The 12,255-nt window shown below is 56.2% G+C and overlaps 1 long non-coding RNA gene across 1 annotated transcript; it reads left to right on the plus strand.

Annotated features, from left to right (window-relative positions):
- The first annotated feature begins 5,509 nt into the window (after positions 1-5,509).
- On the plus strand, positions 5,510-11,747 carry LOC125939059 (uncharacterized). The gene is made up of 4 exons (XR_007462925.1): positions 5,510-6,099; positions 7,999-8,176; positions 10,358-10,495; positions 11,353-11,747. It is a non-coding gene; the product is annotated as an uncharacterized LOC125939059 (long non-coding RNA).
- The last annotated feature ends 508 nt before the right edge of the window (positions 11,748-12,255 follow it).

Below are 12,255 nucleotides of genomic sequence, written 5' to 3' on the forward strand. Positions count from 1 at the left end.
CCCATCCCCTGTCCTTGTCCCTATCCCCATCTCTGTCCCCTGTCCCCATCCCCTGTCCCTGTCTCCTGTTTCTGTCCCCGTCCCCTGCTCCCTGCCCCTTGTCCCTCTCCGTGATGCCTCTGCTCCTCTACAGCATGTCTGCTCCACATCGGACCCCTCACTTCCCCACGGGCTGTGGGACTTGGAACCAGGAGGAACACTCCTGCTGACCATGGGCCATTTTGGACGTGAAAGACTGAGTTGTGCATTAAAAGGCTATGCGATTTCACAAACCAGTAACAGTCCAACAAAAATAGGAATCCGTCACTGTGGTTTGGAGGTGGCAGAAACCCACAGGCGGCTGCATCTACAGGATGCGGGACTGAAAAGAAACAAGATTCCGCCTCAGAGTGGGGTGGCCTGCTCCCGAGCCCCCGCTCAGTCCTGGCCTCACGCTGTCCCCAGGGAGCTCGTGTTTCTCTCCATTCAGGAAGCTTCAGGTCTGAGGAGCCCCTTCTGGGCCCCTGTGGGAAGTCGCGGGGCTGCCGCTCACCTAAGCGGGGCATCTGGCCAAGTGCGGCCAGCCCCCACCCCCGCCCGGCCGCGCGCTCGGGACACGGAAGCACGCAGGCTTCCTCCGCATCCCACGGATCTTCTGCAAAAGCAGAGCCTCACAAACTAGGATAGAGCATTGCGGTGGCTAATGGTCATTGGACGCTTCTCTCTGGAAAAAAGCGAAGCTGCCGAGAAAGGCGTATTTGTTCCCCCGGCTCCTCTCCGGCAACCGAATCTCTGCGGCACGGCGGACGCGCTCCCGACCGTGGGTCTGACCCGTGTTTCTGCGTCGTTGCCTCACCGCTGAGCCCGGAGGCCGTGCCTTCCCGAGCTCACCCTTCACAAAGCCCCGCGCAGAGGGCCTCTCAGGGCCTTGGTCTCTGCTCCTAAAACCAAAGGGCACCTGCGGTGTCGAGCGCACAAAAATGAGCCGTGTCAGTTCGACGCCACGGCCCGGCTGAGGGAACACCGGGAAAACACTGGGAAAACTTTGTGTTGTCGTGGCACGGCACAGGGATGGGAACCCTGTTAAGTAAGAAATGGTTTAAAATCTGTCTGGGGCTCCATCCTGGGACTCGTATTCCCTAATCTGCACAAATCGCAACGTTTACACGACGGTTCTGGGGTGTTTCCGGAACTCAGGTGGTCGTAAGTATCTCACTGGAATCTCCCGGCATCTGTGGAAACGGAGGAGGAAAGCGGCCGACGGCCCTGCACAGGGGCCCGTGCCCTTCCTGGTGACGCTCTGACGGTCAAACGGTCGGCCCCTCGTTCTGGCTTAGCTACCTCGGGCAAGGTGTGTACGTAAACTGCGGTGGAGGGGAGCACAGTCTGGATTTCCCTTTGGTAATTCACACACCACGTTTCCCATCTGCGAGAGAAGGACCGGGGTCCTGACGCCCAGGAGGGCCGGCCTCGACCAGTGGCCTCAGCGGCGTTTGCCCCAGGACGCGAATCCAGGGCAGTTTCAGGGAAGACAGCGGCCTGGCCGGCCCGGAGAGAGCAGCTGAGACCTGCCCCCCTGCCCCCCCGCCCCGGGAAGACACCTCTGCAGCTGAGCAGAGAATCGGCGGAGCTGGGGTACCACCACGAGGAGGGGTCCCAGGTCACCTCCCTGGGCGGATGGGCGGGTCCGAGCGCACGCAGCCTCGGGATGTGAATAGAACCCGGGGCAGAGGAGAGCGTGACGCGGGGTCCTCTCCCACCCCAGCAGGTGCAGACAATGGGGGAAGAACCCCAAAGACCCTTAAAGTACAGGAAAACCTCAAGGTGGCTCACACGGCACCGGCTGAGGTCAGGCCCTCGTGGACGCGCCAGAGGGTGGTCCTGTCTCCGGTGGGGTCAGGTGGACAGAAACAGCTCTCCTTGTGCAGAGAGTGGAGAGCTCAGCCCAGGCTCATCTCCCAAACAAATCACCACGCCCCACCAAGAACCCTTCGGGGGGTACTCATCATCTCACTCAGAACCTCAGCGTATCTTGGGGAGACCCGGGGCATGGGGTCCAGTAGGAGAAACTTCACGAAACACTGACAACTGCCCGTTGTCTGACCCGTGCACCGAGGGGGGTCAGTGCTTACTGAGGGGGGGTCAGTTGCAACACTTACAACAACCTGAGTTCCGGAACCACCCCTGAGGGGGTGAGTACATCCTGACCATCAGAAAAAGCCACAGAAGAGGAACAAGGCAGCCGCTGGGTGGGGCACGTGGTCTCCTGGCCCCAGGTCTGGGGGTTCCTGGCCAAGGAGGCTGGAGTTAACTTAACTCTGTAGTTAAGAGTCTGATTCCCCGGAAGTGAGCCAGGCTGACCCCGGCAGTGCGGACGAGAGGTGGGGAGGAGGCCCGGGTGCCCACTGGGGTGGTGGAGGCCGGCAGAGCCGCTGGTCAGCAGAGTCACCCCACAGAGGCAGCAGTGGGGCAAGGGTGACAGAGTGCCCCATCCCGTCAGCCGGGAACCCCGATCCCCATAAATGACACTGAGCAGGCCTGGAAGGGACAGGGACCCTCACGGAAAGCCCCTTAGTATCAGCCTGCCGCCAACCCGGGGCTTCGCGACTGGGTCAGGTCCTGATTGGGCCCCCAGGAAACCCTTCTGAGCAGGGAAAGGAAACCTCTAGAATGTTCCATGAAGTCTCAGGAGGTGAAGTTTGACCTAAGAGATGCCCTTTGGATGGGGTCAGAGCAGGAGGTCAGAGGGTACTTAGAATGGAACAGTTTTATAAATGTCCCTTTAAGAAAAAGAGCATTGTCCTTTCTTTTAAAAAAAAAAAATCCATACTTTAAAAAATTATTTTATTTTAGTTTTTTATTTCATCACAACTAGTCCCCTCCTTAATCCCCACCCCCTATTTCCCTCTAGTAACCAGCACTGTGTTCTCTGTAGTTAAGAGTCTGATTCTTGGTTTCTCTCTCTCTCTCTCTCTCCCTTTTTCCCCCTTTGCTCATCTGTTTTGTCTCTTAAATTCCACACATGAGTAAAATCATACGATATCTGTCTTTCTCTGACTGACTTATTTCACTCAGCATAATACCCTCTGGCTCCATCCACGTTGCTGCAAATGGTGAGATCTCATCTTTTTTTTTTTTAACGTTCATGTATTGTTTTTGAGAGAGAGAGAGACAGAGTGTGAACAGGGGAGGGGCCGAGAGAGAGGGAGACACAGAATGCGAAGCAGGCTCCAGGCTCCGAGCCGTCGGCACAGAGCCGGACGCGGGGCTCGAACCCACGAACCGTGACATCGTGACCTGAGCCCAAGTCGGACGCTCAACCGACTGAGCCCCCCGGGCGCCCCAACGATTCTAATTTCAAAGCCACATATCCTTAAACTGAGATCAGAAAATAAAGAAAGGCTGTCAGGGACTCTGCCTGTGACCTGGGGGAAATGTGAGGCGACCGCAGCCTCGAGGGCATCACAAAGTCGGGTTTCCGGCGGGAAGGGGCCTCCCACCGCCTCGTGTTCGCATAACGTGGAACCACCTGCAAGATTCGCTCCATTCCTTCAAGCTATCGGTGTTTCCCGCCTCTCACGTGCACGTCGTGGGCTGAGCTAGTCACCTGACCGGTGTCGCAGCAGATTCAGGCACTTCGGCACCAAATCGGACACCTCAAGGTACCGCAAAGGCCTCTGTGCGCGAGAAGGATGTGGACTCAGTTTGGACAGTGCACCGTCGGGTTCTGGGCTCTTCCAGTTTGGACAGAGCGCCCGCACGTACTGGGCTGTGGCCGCATCCAGAACATGGCGAGGAGCTCCTCTGCACGTGCAGCTTCACGTGGCCAGAGCTGTTCTGCAGGGGACACCTGGCCGGGCCGGGGTCCCAGCGACCACGGGGCTGCTCCACGGGCAGTGTGAATACTGAGCAGAGCCCCGGGCGCCCGGCCACCCCGGCCGACAAGGGCCGGGGCCAGGAGAACAGGGCTGGGCAGCAGCAGCGTCGGGCCCCAGGGGGCCCCGGGGCACGTCTGTGGGGCACCTGCACACTCTGGAAATGTGCGATCGCTCCGGACGCCGGGCCGTCGGTGAGAGAGGATGGTGAACATTTAACACCGAGCGTTGATTCTCCGGCTTCCTGGCCATCTGCACTGCCACCGAGTCACACGGACAATTTAGATGCAGGGGCATTTTGTGAAGCGATGGCATTTTGAGTCCTCCTCACGAATATCTCTTCCAGCAGAAGCTCTGTTCTGACACCAGATGGCAGCTGATATGTCTTCCTGCATATGTGCTGAGAGAAGTGAGGTCTTACTGTATATTGTCTATAGAGAACTTGATATTAAATACGCTTTTCTGGGGGCTCCGGGGGAGCTCAGTCGACTGAGCGTCTGACTCTTGATTTCGGCTCAGGTCGTGATCTCACAGTTCATGGGATCAAGCCCCTCGTTGGGCTCTGTGCTGACAGCGTGGAGACTGCTTGGGATTCTCTCTCTCTCTCTCTCTCTCTCTCTCAAAATAAGTAAATAAACATCTGAAAAATAAATAAATACACTTTTTCTGGTCAGTTGGGAGGTCGACCTTTACCATTTCCAATTCCCACCAACCAAGAGCCTCCTATATTCAGATCACATATTTGTAAATATGGAATTACAACCTAGGCTTATGACGTGGGTTGGGGGCTGTGTGGGGCCCCTTTAAGACAGTGAGTCCGTTAAGAACCAGTCCATGGTTTCCTGGCTGCTCTGATGGGGCAGGGGGCCCAGGGGCAGCCGTGGGGGCCGCCCTGGAGGGACAGGATCATACCCTGGAACGCCATGCACTGGCGAGGTGACAAAGTTCAGTTGGGGCACTGAGGGGGTCTTCCTTAGACTGAGGGGCTGAAGGGTTTGGGGTCAAGGACCGTGCGAGTTTCCTCTTTCAAAGAGACGGGAAACCAGTGCCCCCTTCAGGGTCGCAGGAGATGGAAGGAATCAGGCCAGCTCCCTGGTGAGACCTCGGTCCAATCCACCTGGGGACAGAATGGCAGAGACATCTGTTGGTCCTTGGTCTGTGTGATTGTGTTTCATCCAGAGACGGGGGCTTTCAACCCGCGAGTCTTCTGTCGTTGTGGTTACGCCGTCCATCCTTGAGTTCATGCCGTTTGAAGACTGTGACCCAGTACATTTCCGCGCACGCACAGATGTGTCCCGTTATAATCTGAGGTGTCTTTCTAAGTACCCCCCCGACCCGACCCCCTGCCCAAGTTGTCTGTGTGCCAGAAAGGCTTTGACCTTCTCAAGTTATTCTGGGGGGCCTCCTCGTCTGCCACAGCGTGGCTGGCCCATGTTCTAGAATTAAAGTGGTTTCTATCAGCCAAGGAGAGGCCACCTGTGGCCCACTGGGCCCCTCTGTCTGTGGCCCTGACACTGAGCGGGTCCTTCCCGGAGGTAGTTTTGTAACTGTGGGGACAGAGGTCCGTGACCAACAGGTGTCTCCCAGCTCACCTCACAGTGGAGGGCGGGGCCCCGGGCCGGCTCCCGAAGCCTCCTTCTTCCCCAGCGGGATGCTGACGTCCCAGGAGCCCACGGAGCAGCTGGAGACCGGCCACCCCGAGGATGGCAGGGCCGGGCTCTCCGGGGAGGACGGCGGGGCCGAGGACGTGCTGGGCATGAATGGGGCTCTTCCTCGGTCTCACCTGCCTGTGTCCCCATCCTGCCCCTGACACCGGCACTCGGATTTCCCTGCCTCCTCTTGCAAGACCTTTCTGGTGATGCTTTAACCTGGAGGTTGACACGCGTCTTCCCTCTAGGAGGGGCTTATGGCTCTCCTTCCACAGCCTGGTGTGTCCGTAGATGAGAGGTAGAATGGGGAGTTTAAGGAACTTCGGCGTCTCAGCTAAGTTCCTGAATCCCAGGGAAGGCACGAGGCTGTAAGAACTTGGTCAAACGAGCATGAGGAAGTTCCCGAGACTTAAATCTTCCCCCCAGAGTCACAGACCTTCCGCTTCTCTATCCCCTGCTTCCTTTGAGCCCCTCCGGGTCCCCTCCCGTGCCCACCTGTCCAGCGGCTGTGACCACACAGTGCAAGGCCGTGTCGTCCTCGGCAACCTCACTTATCTCCGAAACAGCCATCAAAGCAGGACTCCGAGGAGAAGCTGGTAGGCTGGCTTTAAAACGCCGTGGCTTCTGCGAATTTCTGCAGAGGTGACAGGATATCTGTTTGAATACGACACAGGGTTTTGCTGTGCTCCCCAGAATTCAGAGATATTGGCCACGGGAGCTGGGGTGACTGTATTTTGTGCGTGCCAGGCCGGTCCTGGGCGCATGAGACGCCCCACCGCCCTGGATCCTCAGGAATTGGCGAGAGGTGTTAGCATCCCAAGTGAATAATAGAGACAAGGGGTGTCTTTGTTACGGCCCCCAAGCAGCACCGGGCGGGCGCAGCCCCAAGTCTCGGGCTATCTGACTCCCCAGGTGTCAGATGGTGATGAACTGAGAGGCCCGTGGGGACACAGACACGTGGGGACACAGATACGGGAGCTGACACTCAACACAGTCTCAGCCGGGCCCCAGGAGGGGTGCCCCAGGCCACCACGTGGTGGGGGACAGAGGACGTCCTCGATTTAGCTGGAAACACTGGCTAAGAGGGTTAGGTGGTATTTCCAAGGTTCTCTTCAAGAAGGATCCAGATCGGGCCGTGCACCAGGGTAAAGCTCTTTCCAAGTCCCAGCCCCCGGCTGCCCGCAAACGGAGGGGTTGGCAGGGGCCCCGTGACCACGGCGAGCAAAGCCGTCTCAGCCGGAGCCGGATGTGGTTCCCCGTGTGGTTCCCCACGGGCAATGACTGCAGTGTCTACCAGACCCCAGTGCCGGGCCCGAGGCGGGAGCGAGATGTGCCGCTTTGCCCCCGAGCCGGCTCACTTCTGTGCCCCTGGTGGGCTTCCAGCACCTTCTGTGAGGTCCCTTCTCTGGTTCCTCCCACCCCTCGCCCAAGGCCAGCCGTCCGTCTTCCCAGGTGCACTAACACTGGGAGAACTTGCGGATACTCACTGACACTTGCCGGGTGCCGGACGCTGTTGTAGGTTCCTGGGGGTCCCTCCCTGTTCTCGGGCACTTGTCCTGTCGAGGGCAGGCAGGGTGTGGGTGAACACAGTAAACAAGTAATTCACAGACCACATTAGAAAGTGATGCGTGCCTTGAAGGAAACGGGGGAGGAATGCCCTCTCTGGACTCGACCTCTCCCTCTGAGTTCAGAGTCCCCGCTGTCAGTCTGTGACCTCGGGCTGGTGACTGGCCTGCGGGGCCTCGTCTGCGATTGCTGGGGTGGAGATGACCGCTTCCCTCCAAGGCTAATTTCGGGATTACACAAGACCACTTTGGGAGGCGGGTGATCATCAGGGAGCAGGTGCTAAGTAGGTGGGCAGTGTTTTCGAGGCAGAGGCGATGTGCCTGAGCAGGAGTTGGCAAGACGCCCCTGCTTCTTCCCTGGACAGCATAAGGGCGGAGCTCCTGGCCCCGAAGCCCCACCCCCAGGATGTCCCAGAGCAGGGGGTTGGCTCCCCATGACGCAGGGGGCAGGGGGGAGGGGCTCGTACACATGGTCTGGTCACCACACTTTCTTTCCTCCTCTTTGTGCTGGAGACCGCTCACCGCCCTCGCCCCGCTGGCCTCTCCCCTGCGAAATTCTGAGTGCAGATTCCCTATGGGAAAGCCACCGGGCCTCCGACGACCCACACGAATCCCAGGTCCCTGGCTCCCTGCCAGCCCCACCCCTCTGCCCGGAGCCCTGCCGTGACAGTCTTCACAAACGTGGCATTATTAGGATAATTCCAGGGGGAGGGGGAATAATTTAATTTAAAATGGAAATGCAATTACTTTCCTACTGTTTCTAGAACAAACTGAGAGAACAATGCAATCACTAATTTCTTCCCAAATGGTGTTATTTTCTCTTTTAATCATTAATTTGCAGTGTGATTCTGATTACTTTTCAGGGATAATCTCTAGGAGAGGAAAATGCCTTTTTTTTTTTTTAAATTACCTCATTTTCTTTATTCTAAGGTTCTCTGCTCAGTTGTGTCTAACTTGGGCAGATCGACACCTTCCTTCCTGAGCACACTTGGATCCTCACACACGAAGATTTCCTTGTTATGCCCAACAGACAGCATCTTTTCTGTCTGAAGTCTGTTTTGTAAGCCACAAAAACCTGTGTGATGTTACAGCGGACAGACTGAACCAAGTAGCTACAGAAGTAACAGCTGGCATTTGTTCTGTTTCCCATTCTCTGTTCCGGGGTCTCCAGTCCAGCACAGGCCTCACCTCTCAGAATAGCCATCTGAGGCCATTCTGTCATCATTTTGGAGAAGAAGAAACTGAGGCCCAGAGAGGTGAGGTGACTTGTCTGAGGTCACACAGCAAGGAAGCGGTGAAGCCAGGATTATAACCTTTTCTGAATCTTTTCAAAACACATGCTTTTTAAAAAAATTTTTTTTAATTATGTTTATTTATTTTGAGAGAGAGACAGAGTGCGAGCTGGGAAGGGGCAGAGAGAGGGAGACACGCAGAATCCGAAGCAGGTTCCAGGCTCTGAGCTGTCAGCACAGAGCCCCACCCGGGGCTCGAATCCACGAACGTGAGATGGAGACCTGAACCGAGGTCGGATGCTCAACCGACTGAGCCACCCAGGAGCCCCCAGAGCACCAGCTCCTAAGTCTTGCCTGCTGTCCCCTCAGGTGAGATTAAGAAAGAAACGGAAGCGTTATCCGCCTCTTTCGGCAAACAAAGAACAGCAATTCGCTAACCACCTGTATCTGGTTATATTTTGCGGAATGAGTCACAACGGACACTGCTTAATCAGAATGGATAAAGGGGTCAGAGTCGTATTCATCTCCTAGCTGTCGGAGGCCCTGACCTCTTTTCTAGAAGGTCCAGGCTAACGCCCGAAAGGGCTGGAGGGTTTTGTAGGAGAGGCCCCCCCCTGCACAAACACCACAGCGAAGCCTGAGCCCCGTTCCCTCCCCGGTCTCTCCCCCCGACGGCACAGCGGCTCCAGCGGTAGGTGGCCCGGCTTCACGAGGAGTTCAGGAGCCAGGAGTCGCGGTCACCGCCAGCCCAGAGCCAGATGGACACCCTCAGGCGACAGAACCTGGAGCTTCGGGACGGCCTGAGGGTGTCGGGGCTGCGGGGACCGCCAGCCGGGGGGCCGTTCGCAGCCGCCGTCTGCACAAGAAGGAAGTCGGCCACTCTGGTACCAGAAGGTTTTTTGTTTTACTTAGAAGTGATGTCACGGGAAAGGTGGCCGCGTCGTCGTTGGCGCTGGCGGTAACGCTCACCCTCCGGGAGGCGAGGGGCTGGCTGGCTGTTAACTCACGTCCGTAAATGAATGACGGACACGGGAACCCGGCCCCTGTCTGGTCTCCAGAGGCATCTCATGGCACCTGGTAGGGCAGCAGCCCGCACTCCTGGGGACCGTGACCGGACAGTGAGCCTGTGAGATGCATCCCGGTGCTGATGCCCCCCCGCGTCGTGTGGCTGCTGAGCCCCAGGGCCTGGGCGTACTTGCTTGTGAATGTTTAAGTCTACAGTTCACGGGGTCAGGATGTTTCAGCTCTGACACAGTAACACGCACTCTCTCTCCCTCTCTTATTTGGAGCTCACGTGCTGGGTGAATTTCCACCGTGCGCAGTGCCGCCCCCAGCATGGTGCTCTGCAAAGCACGCCTGCAAAGCGTGCTTTGCACGCCTGACTGAAAGAAAGCGGGACGGATGTGGGACCCTCACTCTGGGTCCGTGCAGGCACCTGCTCGGGCAGGCACGGTTGTGGGGCCAGCGCATCGAGCCGTCAGTGACACTCGTGAGCCCAGGACCGATCAGCTGCCCTGGAAACGGGACGGAAGGCTGTCCAGCCCCCTCCCGTCGGCGTCCTCCCGCCAGAGGGCCGAGCGGTGAATAAATGAAGTCCCGCGTCCCGCCGGAAGGGCCGCGCTTTTCCAGAGTTTGCTTCAGAGCAGGGAAGCTTGAGAGTCTGCGTTTCAAGTCCTCGATCAATTGTCAGCGGCGACGCTAACAACAAGGCCACGTTTTCTTCTTTGCTGAGTACTTTCCCAGTGGAAGACGCACCATCCAAGGAGACAGACGTGGGTGGTGGTTATTTTGTTGCCTTTGGGCACCTGGGATACTTTGAAAGAGTGAAGAACCGTGAGAGGCGACCCCAGTTTGTGATGCGCTGTGTTCTGCGAGAATCTGCAACACGCTGTGGGGAGAAACCAGCTTGAGGCCCCCACCTGCAGCCTTACTGTTCCCTAGCCCACCGCAATTGTTGTTGAACGGTCGGTTCCACGTGGAATTTACCTTCGAGTTGCTGTGCCTTCCAAGAGGTGAACACTTCCCCTGAATCTTCTTTGTGATGAATTGCCTTTTAGGTGTCGCGATCTGCTCTGGGGAAAATGTTGCCTCCGTCAGCTGATGAAGAAATAATAGTGAAGCGCGCAGGCCGCAGAAGTCACAGTGCTACTGTCATAGGACCAGGACAGTCCCCTAAACGTGGCCCTTCTTCCCAGGTGACCCTCAATGTTTATGACCTTTAGAAATAAGCAGAAAGGAAAAAGAAAGAAGCAGAGGCCCAGCACCCAAACCCATGTATCCCACCAGCATCTCACTGGGAAAACCTGCCTCCCTGAATGAGCAGTTCTTACTAATGTGAGGATCTTCTCCTTGTGAATGCAGGGATCCAGTCCTTGCAAACTCAGAGATCCAGTCTTTATGAACTCAGGGATTCAGTCCTTACAAACTCAAGGACCCAGTCCTTGTAAACTCAGGGATCCAGTCTTTGGAAACTCAGGGATCCAGTCCTTGCAAACTCAGGGATCCAGTCTTTATGAACTCAGGGATTCAGTCCTTACAAACTCAAGGATCCAGTCCTTGCAAACTCAGAGATCCAGTCCCTACAAACTCAGGGATCCAGTCCTTGCAAACTCAGGATCCAGTCCTTGTAAACTCAGGATCCAGTCTTTACAAACTCAGGGAAGGGATCCAGTCCCTACAAACTCAAGGATCCAGTCCTTGCAAACTCGGGATTCAGTCCTTGCAAACTCAGGGATCCAGTCCCTGCAAACTCAGGGATCCAATCTCTGCAAACTGAGGGATCCGGTCCAGCAGGTGGTCTCCTCAGCACAGTCACCACAGACAGCCTGGCTGGGAGCTGAGCACAGGCATCCAGGGCCATGTGCTTTCTTTCCTTTCGTGCAGCCTGAGGCAGGGGTTTTAAGGAGCCGCACTTGTCGTGTCCTTTGGCTTTAAAGCCGTGGTGTTTCCTGGGGTCACTGCTGTGGCTTGTCGTGCTGCTTTCCACATGGGCTTTGTTTTGGGGCCTCAGTACAGGACGTTATTGGATCTCCGTTGCATTTTCTTTGTTCAGGTGAGCTCCTCCTTAGAATATTCTGGCGCCCAGAGTCTTGGCGACCACCCCAGCTTTGTGTCTTCCTCATGCTTGGGAAGCTCCTCTGCGTCCTCAGCCGGCATTGGGTAACAGGGCTCATTTGGACCGAGAAAAGCCCCAACTCAAGACGACCTAACGTCCCAACACTCTTTCCCAATGCAACTGCTGAGCAGACAGTATCTCACTCCCGGAGGGAAGGTCTGGAGTCCCCGCTAACCCAGGCGCTCCCTGTAGGTAGGGAGAACCTCTTTTTGGGTCATGTGAGCAGACAGGATCTGAAGTCCCAGGTGACTCTCTGGTGTCCTTTGAGATGCAGCCTTGTCCTCTGTTCCCATGTTAGTGACATTCGTGTAATATAATTGCTTCCTAAAGGATTGTGTGAGCGAATGCGTTCTTGGCTGAGCCAATGTTTGAATAATGCAAAGGGTAGCAAAAATTATTATCCATTGTTCAATTCAGTTGTGAGCTATTTATTTTGCTGTGATGGCCAAGCTTTTCTGTAGGCTCAATCATAACTTTCTGGAATCCCACAAGACCGTGGGCTATGGAACAAGAAATGAGGCGCACGTATAGTTCTCCTTCGTAGGATGTAAGGACAGAGTTACAGCGAACCAGCTCCTGTGACAGTCGACGTGATGTATTGGTGGATGCTTCTGGGTGAAACGATTGTGATTAATGAGAAAGTACCCCCGCATTTATTTTCAGCCAGTAGGTATGAAGATGGAAGGAACCGAGTCAAGGAAAACAATGTCGTGTGAGACAAAACTCTTTCCAGAAGGTCTTCGAGACGGAAGTGCCTCGCCTCCCGCGACGGGGGTGCCCTCTGAGGAAAACCCAACCTCATTCGTGGGTGAAAAGGGGACACTTAGCAAACAGTGCGAA

Source organism: Panthera uncia (genome assembly GCF_023721935.1).
Source record: "Panthera uncia isolate 11264 chromosome B2 unlocalized genomic scaffold, Puncia_PCG_1.0 HiC_scaffold_24, whole genome shotgun sequence".
In the NCBI taxonomy this organism is placed as follows: domain Eukaryota; kingdom Metazoa; phylum Chordata; class Mammalia; order Carnivora; family Felidae; genus Panthera; species Panthera uncia.